This window comes from Ahaetulla prasina, chromosome 4, assembly GCF_028640845.1.
Source record: "Ahaetulla prasina isolate Xishuangbanna chromosome 4, ASM2864084v1, whole genome shotgun sequence".
Taxonomy (NCBI): domain Eukaryota; kingdom Metazoa; phylum Chordata; class Lepidosauria; order Squamata; family Colubridae; genus Ahaetulla; species Ahaetulla prasina.
In genome coordinates this window covers 118,204,340-118,216,148 of record NC_080542.1, presented here as the reverse complement: position 1 = coordinate 118,216,148, position 11,809 = coordinate 118,204,340, and positions in this window count along the sequence as shown.

The window sequence follows — 11,809 nt, the reverse complement described above, 5'->3', positions numbered from 1 at the left end:
CCTTTAAATTTTATATATATTTATATATATATGTAGGTCTTTGGTTATTTGGGTTTTCTCCCGCGTAAAATTGGAAGTGTCTTGGCGACGTTTCGACGAAGTCTCATTCATCATCTTCAGGCTTCAGCTTCGTGCTTCTGGGAGCAATGTGTGATCGCAGCTGTTTCTTCCTTTTAACTGCTAGTGGGGGTTTGAACTGATTGGGTGGGAGCTTGGCTGTGCTCTGATTGGATGGGGGTTTTTCTGTGCTCTGATTGGCTGGGGGTGTGTCCTGTGTTGGTGGGGGCTTGGTTGTGCTCAGTCTAGTCTGTGCTGCAGGGGGATTTGAGCTGGTGAGCTGCATAGCTGTTGTTTGGCTTTGTGGTCGTGCTACATCTTCATAGTGGGTGTCAGTCTGCTGCATGAATGGATTGGAGGGGTTTGAAATGGCTAATGTTGCAGCTGCGGTCTGGCTTCTGGTCCTTGGTCGTGCTTCATGATCAGTGTGGGTTTGGGTCTGCTTTCTGGGTGGATGTGCGGTGGTGAAAAATAAGATTACCAAACTAATCCAAAAAGAACCCCCCACTAAAATCGAAGACAGAGAACAAGAAAACGGCACAGCCCTCCTCCCATATATAAAAGGTACCACAGACAGAATCAGCAAGATCCTCCACAAACACAACATCAAGACAGCATTCTGCACAAACAGAAAAATATCCACCATCCTAAGAAACCCCAAAGACAAAATTGAGTTAGAAAATCAAGGAGTATATGAAATCCCATGCACCGCCTGCCCCACCACATACATTGGACAAACGAACAGAAGAATAAGTGCACGCATTGAAGAACACAAGAACTCATTCAAAAAAGAGGAACCAACTTCTTCCCTGGTCCAACACTTTAAAGTCACAGGACATGATATTGACTTTAAAAAGACCAGAACTATCGCCAAAACTGAACACTTTAACAACAGAATAATCAGAGAAGCCATTGAGATAGAAAGACGCCCACACAGCATGAACAAACGAGATGACACCTCCCGCCTACCAGCCATTTGAAACCCGCCTTATTGACAGACGAGTCCCTAACACGAGGAATGACACCAGACCCACACTCACAAGGTCCACACAGGATGTCACCACCGCACATCCACCCAGAAAGCAGACCCAAACCCACACTGATCATGAAGCACGACCAAGGACCAGAAGCCAGACCGCAGCTGCAACATTAGCCATTTCAAACCCTCCAATCCATTCATGCAGCAGACTGACACCCACTATGAAGATGTAGCACGACCACAAAGCCAAACAACAGCTATGCAGCTCACCAGCTCAAATCCCCCTGCAGCACAGACTAGACTGAGCACAACCAAGCCCCCACCAACCCAGGACACACCCCCAGCCAATCAGAGCACAGAAAAACCCCTATCCAATCAGAGCACAGCCAAGCTCCCACCCAATCAGTTCAAACCCCCACTAGCAGTTAAAAGGAAGAAACAGCTGCGATCACACATTGCTCCCAGAAGCACGAAGCTGAAGCCTGAAGATGACGAATGAGACTTCGTCGAAACGTCGCCAAGACACTTCCAATTTTACACGGGAGAAAACCCGAACAACCAAAGACCTATATACCAACACCCGTGAAAACCTCAGAAAATATATATATATATATATATGTATGTATGTATATGTGTGTGTGTATGTATGTATGTATGTATGTCTTTGGTTATTCGGTTTTCTCCACAGAAATTGAAGTGTCTTGGCGACATTTCGACGAAGTCTCATTCATCATCTTCAGGCTTCAGCTTCGTGCTTCTGGGAGCAATGTCTGATTGCAGCTGTTTCTTCCTTTTTAACTGCTAGTGGGGGTTTGAACTGATTGGATGGGGGGTTTTTTGTGCTCTGATTGGATGGGGGTGTGTCCTGTTTGGGTGGGGGCTTGGTTGTGCTCAGATTAGTCTGAGTTGCAGGGGGATTTGAGCTGGTGAGCTGCATTGCTGTTGTTTGGCTTCGTGTTTGTGGTCGTGCTACATCTTTATAGTGGGTGTCTGTCTGCTGTATGTATGGATTGGAGGGGTTTGAAATAGCTAATGTTGCAGCTGCGGTCTGGCTTCTGGTCCTTGGTCATGCTTCCTGATCAGTGTGGGTTTGGGTCTGCTTTCTGGGTGGATGTGTGGTGGTGACATCCTGTGTGGACCTCGTGAGTGTGGGTCTGGTATCATTCCTCGTGTTAGGGACTCGTTTGTCAATAAAGGTGGATTTCCAAATGGCTGGTAGGCGGGAGGTATCATCTCGTTTGTTCATGCTGTGTGGGCGTTTTTCTATCTCGATGGCTTCTCTGATTATTCTGTTGTTAAAGTGTTCAGTTTTGGCAATAGTTCTGGTCTTTTTAAAGTAAATATCGTGTCCTGTGGCTTTAAGGTGTTGGACCAGGGAAGATGTTGGTTCCTCTTTTTTGACTGAGTTCTTGTGTTCTTCAATGCGTGCACTTATTCTTCTGTTGATTTGTCCGATGTATGTGGTGGGGCAGGCGGTGCATGGGATTTCATATACTCCTTGATTTTCTAACTCAATTTTGTCTTTGGGGTTTCTTAGGATGGTGGATATTTTTTGGTTTGTGCAGAATGCTGTCTTGATGTTATGTTTGTGGAGGATCTTGCTGATTCTGTCTGTGGTACCTTTTATATATGGGAGGAGGGCTGTGCCGTTTTCTTGTTCTCTGTCTTCGATTTTAGTGGGGGGTTCTTTTTGGATTAGTTTGGTAATCTTATTTTTCTGGAATCCATTGGATGTTAGTACGTTTGTGAGAGTGTGTAGTTCGGTTTTTAGGTGTTGTTCATCAGCTAAATGTTTTGTTCTAGAGATGAGTGTCTTGGCTATGGAGTTGATCTGTGCTGGGTGGTGGTGTGAGAGTGCGTGCAGATAGCGGTTTGTGTGTGTTTTCTTCTGGTAGATGGTGTGTCCTAGGGATCCATTGGGTTTCTTGTAGACTAAGACCGCAGCTGCAACATTAGCTATTTCAAACCCCTCCAATCCATACATACAGCAGACAGACACCCACTATGAAGATGTAGCACGACCACAAAAACGAAGCCAAACAACAGCAATGCAGCTCACCAGCTCAAATCCCCCTGCAACTCAGACTAATCTGAGCACAACCAAGCCCCCACCCAAACGGGACACACCCCCAGCCAATCAGAGCACAAAAAAACCCCATCCAATCAGAGCACAGCCAAGCTCCCACCCAATCAGTTCAAACCCCCACTAGCAGTTAAAAAGGAAGAAACAGCTGCAATCACACATTGCTCCCAGAAGCATGAAGCTGAAGCCTGAAGATGACGAATGAGACTTCGTTGAAACGTCGCCAAGACACTTCCAATTTTACGCAGGAGAAAACCCAAATAACCAAAGACCTACATACAAACACCCGCGAAAACCTCAGAAAACAAATATATATATTTGTAATGTTTATATATATATATATATATAATGTTTTTAATATTTCATTGTACATCTCTCAGTCTCTCTGTGAGGAAGATGGGAGACTTTAAAATTTGATAAATAAAAATAATATTCTCCAAACTGCTTCTTACTTGGAAGAGCTCATCCTCCAAACTGGTTTCTTTAGTAGCAGAGCAGCGTGTCTTATAGATGAAGTCTTTCAAATGAGAAAGGGTGACTCAATTTTTCTAAAATGTTATCCAGGAAACAAAATTTTGTTTCCTTCTCTCCTTCAGGCCAACTCAAAATTGAAGCCTATATAGCTATGTAATAAACAGTGGCCACCAGCCAATAAGAGGCTACACACTCATTACTTGTAATATGAGCTCTGTTCCTAAGAGACTAAAAAGACTTGAACAACAGCTGTTTTAGTTACTTATTATTTCCAGAGTTTTTATAACAATCTCAGTTACTTTCAGTTTCTATCAGAAATGTAATCTTGTGCATCTGACTGACTCCAAATGCTGATTTTTTACACCATGTGATGGATTTGTACGATAAAAACATCTTTTATTTGCATTTCATTGCTTGTCTGTTTCTTCTTGTTTGTATCTTTCCCAGCATCAGTTTTTTGCCAACTATGAAAAATTGAGCACAGAAAAGTGCTGAACACCCTGTACTCCAAGAACCTAATAATCTATTAATTCAACTGAACCAAATGCGTGTCTCCAATATTTAATTTGTAAAAGCAGAGATGACAAAAATAAAGTACATTTGAAAACTATACCCTTTGTCTTTATAGGGCCCTGACCTATAAAACGATATCAATAAGAGATTCTGCCATATTATTATTATTTACTTTATTCATTAAACATGAAATTCAGTCAACTGAACATTCAAAAATGCATCACAAATACCATTGACTGGTGCTATGATTGATACGGGTTGCTGCCAGCGTCGTAGGTATCAACCAAGTACCTTCTTAACAATGTTCCAAGTAGCGCAGTTTTTTGCAGTTCTGCTGGTGTTATTGCAGGAAGCTGCAATTTGCTGATGTATCTTATAAAATTCTTGGACATCGTACCAACTGCCCCGATGACAATGGGTATCACTGTTGCATGTTTCATCAGTAGCCGTGTAGTTTCGATGGCCAGGTCGCGATATTTCATGATTTTTTCCAGTTCTTTTTCTTCAACTTTTTCTTCTACCAGAGTACCCTGGTACCACGATGTCAATAAATTGTACGTTTTGGTTTGCGACAACTGTGATATCTGGTGTGTTGTGTTCCAAATGACTATCTGTCTGTATTTGAAGGTCCCACAAGATCTTCACCTTCTCATTTTCTATAACTTTTTCAACTTTATGTTCCCATGACTTTTTGGTTACAGGTAAGTTGTATTTTTTACATAATGACCAGTGGATTAATTTAGCAACTTGGTCATATTTAGCTTTGTAATCAATTTGTGCGATTTTGCTGCATTCACATATTAAATGTGAAACGGTTTCAACTTTGTTGTTTCAACATCAGCAGTTTGGATTGTCGGTGGATTTTTGTATCTTTGCTTTCATGGCATTAGTTTGTAGTGCATGTTCTTGAGCAGCGAGTATTAAACCTTCCGTTTCTTTCTTGATGGTTCCCATCTTAAGCCATGCCTATGTAAAGTTGTCATCACATTTTCCGTCAATGTTTTTCAAGTGCTGTCCATGCAAAGCTTTGGTTTTCCATCTATTTAATCTGTCATCCAGTTGCTTTTCTTTATATTCTGCCTTTGTTTATGTTGTTTTTATAATGTTCTCCATTTTCACATCCTGCAGCAATTTTTATGTACTTTAGTTCACATAATAATTCAAACTTTGTTTTTCTACTTCTACAGTTTGATGGATTTGCAATAGCCCATTACCCCCTATTTTTCTTGGCACGTACAATCTGTTGATATCACTTTGTGGATGTAAAGCGTGATACATATTGAAAAGTTTGTGCGTTTTCTTGTCTAAGTTTTCCAGTTCAGCCAAAGTCCAGTTGATAATTCCAGCTGAGTAGCGTATCACTGGAACTGCCCATGTATTAATGCCTTTAATTATGTTTCCAGCATTCAGCTTTTATTTTAATATTTTGCGTACCCTCCTGATGTATTCCTTTTGTGTTGACTCTTTGACTTTTCCATTCAAGATGTTATTTGCTTTCAATATGCTTAGGTATTTGTAGCCATCATCCTTTGCTAATGCTTTTACTATGTTTCCATTTCCCAGTTCTAACCCTTCTATTTTTTCCATTTTTCCTTGCTGCATAGATAATATAGCATATTTTTCAAGTCCAAAGTTCATTTTGATGTCGCTGCTGAACAGTTGAACTTTGTTGAGTATTTGTTTAAGTTCAGTGGGGCTTTTTGCATACATTTTTAAGTCATCCATGTATAATAGATGATTTGTCTTGCCATGTTGGCTTAAGATTTGGTATCACAGTTTTGTGTTTCGTAGGATTATTGTCAGTGGAATTAATGTGATTTTGAACAGTGGTGGTGAAAGTGAGTCCCCTTGGAAGATTCCTCATCTGATTTTGACTTTACCAATGTTCTCCCCATTTGCTGTTAGAAGTGTTTTCCATTTTTGCATATTTGCTTTCAAAAATGTATAAATATTTTTGCTGATTCCAAAGTTATCCAGACAGGTGTTAATCCAGCTATGAGGTAATGAATCAAATGCCTTCTTGTAATTAATCCATGCCATATTTAAATTAGTTCTTCTTTGTTTTGCATTTTTAGTACCATTTTGTCAATGAGCAACTGATCTTGTGTTCCTCTTGATTTTTTATAATTTTTTTTTGTTCTACTGGATACAAACTGTTTCCCATCAGACGATTGAATACTGAATTTGCCAGTATTCTTGTAAAAAGTTTGAACATTGTTGGCAGACAAATAATTGGGCGATAGTTGTTTGGCTCTGTGCCCTTTTCTGGATCTTTCATTATCAAGTATGTACAACCAGCTGTTAACTATTATTCACTTCTTGCATTTTGAAAAATTTGATCAAATTGAGTGGCCATGCGATGATGGAGGCTGGTCAGGTGTTTTAGCCAGTATCCATGCAGTTCATCAAGACCAGGTGCACTCCAGTTCTTGACCTTCTTTGCTTATTTTGCAACCATGTCAGTTGTTATTACAATATTTTCCATTTTGTTTTGTATTGTTTGTTGTTGAATATCTTTGATCCAGGAGGCAGTTTTGTTGTGTTCCACTGGGTTTTCCCACAGTTCTTTCCAAAAGGTCAAAGTTTTTTCTTTACATGGATGAACATTAGTTTGGATTCGATTTTCATCAAGGGATCAGTAGAAGAGTGATCCAGTGTCGGCTGGCGGCCGACACTGGAAGAGTGAAACAGTGTCGGCTGGCGGCCCCCAGGAGTAGGGCCTTCTCTGTGGGGGCAGTGACGCTCTGGAACGAACTTCCCCCCGGCCTGCGTCAAGTGCCTGATCTTCGGACCTTCCGTCGTGAGCTCAAAACATATTTATTCATTAAAGCAGGACTGGCATAATTAGTGATGTATTTTAATTGGGTTTTAATATTTTTAACTTTTTAACTTAAATTTTAATAATCAGCCTTTAAAATTTGCTCTTTTTAAATGTTGTTTTAAATTGTATATATCTTTGTTTTTATTCTGGCTGTACACCGCCCTGAGTCCTTTGGGAGAAGGGCGGTATAAAAATTTAATAAATAAATAAATAAATAAGAGGTGTCTTCTTCTTCTTCTCCTTCTCCTTCTCCTTCTCCTTCTCCTTCTCCTTCTCCTTCTCCTTCTTCTTCTACCTGTTGTTGTTGTTGTTGTTGTTGTTGTTGTTGTTATCATTCCCAGAAGGTATATCTGTTTCGTTAGAGGATCTTTTCTCAAGCATACTAATGGCCTTTTCTTAGTTATCCATCAGTCTATGAATCAGCAGAAAATTATGCTACTATGGCAGGGGTGTCAAATTTAAGGTCTGGGGTTGGATCCAGCCCACACAATGTTTAGATCTGGCCCATGGGACCACCCTAGAAACAGTGAAGGACAGGCCCGTGGTGCCCTTGTCAGCAAAAACAGAGCTTGGGAGGACTAAACACAGGTCCTGAGCTCCGCTTTCTCTGGCAGAGTGCTTGGGCCTCCACAGGTGCCCCCGACATGAGTGACATCGAGGTAGTCATGCCCACCCTAGCTCCCCAAGGTCAAACACAACTCTAATGCAGCCCTCAATGAAATCAAGTTTGACACCTCTGTACTATAGTTTCTCCTAGCCCCACAAATATCTATGTATAGCCATACTAAAATGTGTGTTCCAGGCCACATTCTGCTGTTGTACTTGTGTGTCAGCTCTTAAGAGGTAAGCCAGACCACAAAATAAACTCCAAAAATAATACTGGAGCAATATTATTGATGCAGGGTATAGTAACACAGTTGTAAAAATCTGAGTGGGTTTTCTATTCCTTTGTTCTTATATCCCAGGACATTAAGGGACTGCAAGTTATATGTTTCTTTGTAACATTTTCCTTTGTTTTCAGGTTTACCAGATGTACGTTTTGTTTGATTTATAAATTAATTTTAATCAAAAACAGTATAGAACAAAACAATTAACAAATGTTTAAAACTAGAGGAGGAAGATATTGGTTGTTGAGATTGTCTCTGCATACTTTACGCAAGGTCATCTTTCTTTACGCATACTTTACGCAAGGTCACCTTGTGCCATAAATACGGGCAGAATTTATGTTATAATGTCACAGTGCATATTTTATCACTTAACTCCTCCTGTGGTCACTTATAGTTGGACCTCTCCTAGTTATTTTCAACCATTGGATTGCCATCTAAGGCAATGGATGACAAAACCTAACAAATTGTACATCCCCTTGCAGCAGCTATTCAGTGGCGTTGGAATAAAGAGGTGGCACAGGCAACTATTGGGATAATACTTCTTCAATGCTAGTAACAGCTAAGGAGAAATTAAAGTCTGAAACCAGTCTCACTCATGGGTTGGGAACAAGACAATGGCACCATTGAGGAGATATGGCACGAGAGAAAAAGATATTGCCAAGGCTTGTACTGTATTAGGGAAAAATAGTGACATTGTCTTAATCACTTAGTTTTGTGCCAATAGAACAATCCCAAACTGTGATGAGATTGATCAATTGATATTCTACCCAGTAAGGTAAAGAAATGTGAAATAAGTGGTGTTGTGACATATCAGGATCAGCCAATTAATACTCTTTCCCAGCTGGCTTCTGGAAGCTGAAAAAACTAGTTCTCCCTAGTCTTCATTAATCATGAAATAGCAACTTCATTGTAGGTAAATGCAGATCTCCAAGAGTGCATTCCCCCAAGTATGTCTTACTGGTCTTTTTTTTTTTTTTTTGGACAATATTGAGACCTTCCCATCACTGGAAGCATTGTGACCTACTGTTAGGCAATAATTGTTCTGTAATGATGAAAACTGCAAGAGAGTTTCAAATTTATCAGTAATAAGGGTTTATTTGTAATACATAAATGAGATAATTATGTTTTTAGACAATCCTTGTCAAATTCTTAACCTCTGTGTTAATTCTTAATATGTATGATATTGCCAGTAATAAACAATTATTCTGGTAATAATTCTGGTAAACTAACAGTAGCTACTTATCCTATCCTATTTCCGCTAATAATGAGTAAAAGGTTAAAAGCCTCTTAGTCTTTCTTTCTTTCTTTTTTTCTTTCTTTTTCTTCCTTCCTTCCTTCCTTCCTTCCTTCCTTCCTTCCTTCCTTCCTTCCTTCTTTCTTTCTTTCTTTCTTTCTTTCGTATGGCATAACAGAATATAACATTAACTGCTGGTTTTATTTTTAATACTCATGCCGCTGTTTCTTGCTGGGAGATTCGTGTGACTTCAGCAGCTAGAATGTGTAAACTATCTAGCCATTACAAAATCACGTTCCCCGGGATAAGCTGCTTGGGGATGTGCACCACAAGGAGACTAGTCTACATTGTACCCCTTAGTCAGTCTTGATTCTTTATTATTTCAATAAAATGTTAATGTAGGGCTTGGGGGATAGTTGTTTTGTTTTGCAGCAATATAATGTACCATTGCTTTATTTCCAATCTAGCAATGGGATTTAATTTATGGTTTAAGTTAGCGTCAGATGTTAAAGCAACATCCTATAAATGTAAATTTGTGAGGAAACATATAAACCAGTGGTCACCAACCAGTGGTCTGTGGATCACTGGTGGTCCGTGAGAAAATTTTGGTGGTCTGCAGAAAAATTATTTGCATTTTTTATATTGCACTAAATACTATTTATCTTTTTAAAAAATTCATATTAGTGGTCCTTGGGATTTAAAATTATGAATTTAGTGGTCCCTGAGGTCCGAAAGGTTGGTGACCCCTGATATAAACTCCATTCATCTTTTATTAGCATAAGGAAAATGTAATGTACAATAAGAATTTGAACACTATAGGTGAATCAGTCCAGAAGGTGAAGCATTTTTATATCATTTGTCTTACTGCTTTCTCATCTAATATAAAAGTTATTCTCTTTATTTAAATACATATTCTTGGATAATATTACACTTAAGATTATTCTACCAGCATACATATAAAACATATTACAGATAAAAAGTACAGTAATGTTGACTCACAATAAAAACACACAGATTTGGGATTAGCAAATGTAATAATCACATGTTCCAGACAGCAGTGAAATGTATAGATCCCAGATACTTATACTCAGACATACTAATAAGCTGGTCTTAAGGAAGTACTGTAAATTGTTCCATAAGCAAGGATTCCCTTGCTGCCATAGGATGGTCATGATGATATTGATACATCCTGCTAAATGGCTGAAATTACCAGTGAAACCCTCTTACAGCAAGGGCCTTTACTTCTCCAATCCTTTAATCTCTCTTTTTATTGACTTCCAATCCTTTAATCTCTTTTATTTACTATTTAAGATATTTCCAACCAATTTCATTCAGCAAAATAAATGCACCAAATTCTAGCAGCAGAGACCAGTTCCTAATGATTAGTGAAGCTCAATGTTCTAAAATCATTTCCAATTCAAAGATCCCATTTAGGGGTAATGATGGGGGCTCAGAATTAATTGCTAGTTCTGAGAGCTGATAGCCTTAGGCAAACCCTCAGGCTATTAACACTTGCAGGTCATATTATACCCAAAGGAAAGCACCAGAGTCAAGTTCATTGCTCCTCTTACAGGTTCTTGAAGAAGAAAGACATACCAAAATGTTTATACCTTTTTTTTCTCACCTTCAGTTTCCTAAGGATGTTGGAAGACTGTTTGCAATCCTGTATATTTTACCACAGAAGCAGAGATTAAAGACATATGTTCTTCTTATATCTGATATAATAGATACAGTAAATGGGAATTTTAACAGTGCATTGGCAGAGGAGCCATCTGAGCTTCTCAACAACAGAGAAAATAATATAGCCATGCAAAACAGGAGAGAAAAGTATTTTTTTTCCAGTAAAATCATATTGTCCTATTCAACCTTTCCCAGATACATTATGTATGATGTACACAACTCTTAACCATTTGTGGGAGACATAATTAACATATTTGTAAAGCACCAGTTTGGACATTTATTGTTATTCATTTCTCTTTTTCTGCCATCACGATTCAAGGTAGGATTTTGTCATTTTTTAACAAACTCTACTGAAATTAGAAATGAGTTAGTTCTGATTATCTAGCTTACTAAAATAATCATTTGAAATACTGATTACATTCACTTATCACTTCTTTGCTTGCTCAGTTATTTTAAATCAGTTGTTGTTCAGTCACTAAGTCATATTTGATTCTTTGTGAACCCATTGACCATAGTATGCCTTTCCTTCATTGTCACCTAGAGTTTGCCCAAATTTGCATTCATTGTGTCAATGACACTGTTTGACCATCTCATCCACTCTATCTCCTTTTCCTTTTTTCCAACATTAGAGTCTTTTCCAATGAAAAGTAATACTGTTACTAAATTTGCCATTGATACAACAGTGATGGGACTGATCTCGGAGGGCGGGGGGAGAATGAATCTGCTTATCGAGATGAGGTAGAACAATTGCTTTTGTGGCATTGAGACAATACCTTGGTCCTTAACACAAATAAGACCAAGGAGCTTATAGTGGATTATAGAAGGAATAGATCAGACATCCAGCCCTTGCTTATCAATGGAGACCGAGTGCAGCTAGTGGCCAGTTTTAAGTTTCTGGGTGTTATCATAAAAGAGGACCTGACCTGGGGCACTCACATTGCAGCACTGGTCAAAAGGGCCCAGAAGAGATTATATTACCTGACACTTCTCAGGAAACAACAACTGAATGAAAAACTGCTGGTGGCCTTCTACAGCTGCACCATAGAGAGTATTTTAACTTACTGCATCTGTGTGTGGTTTG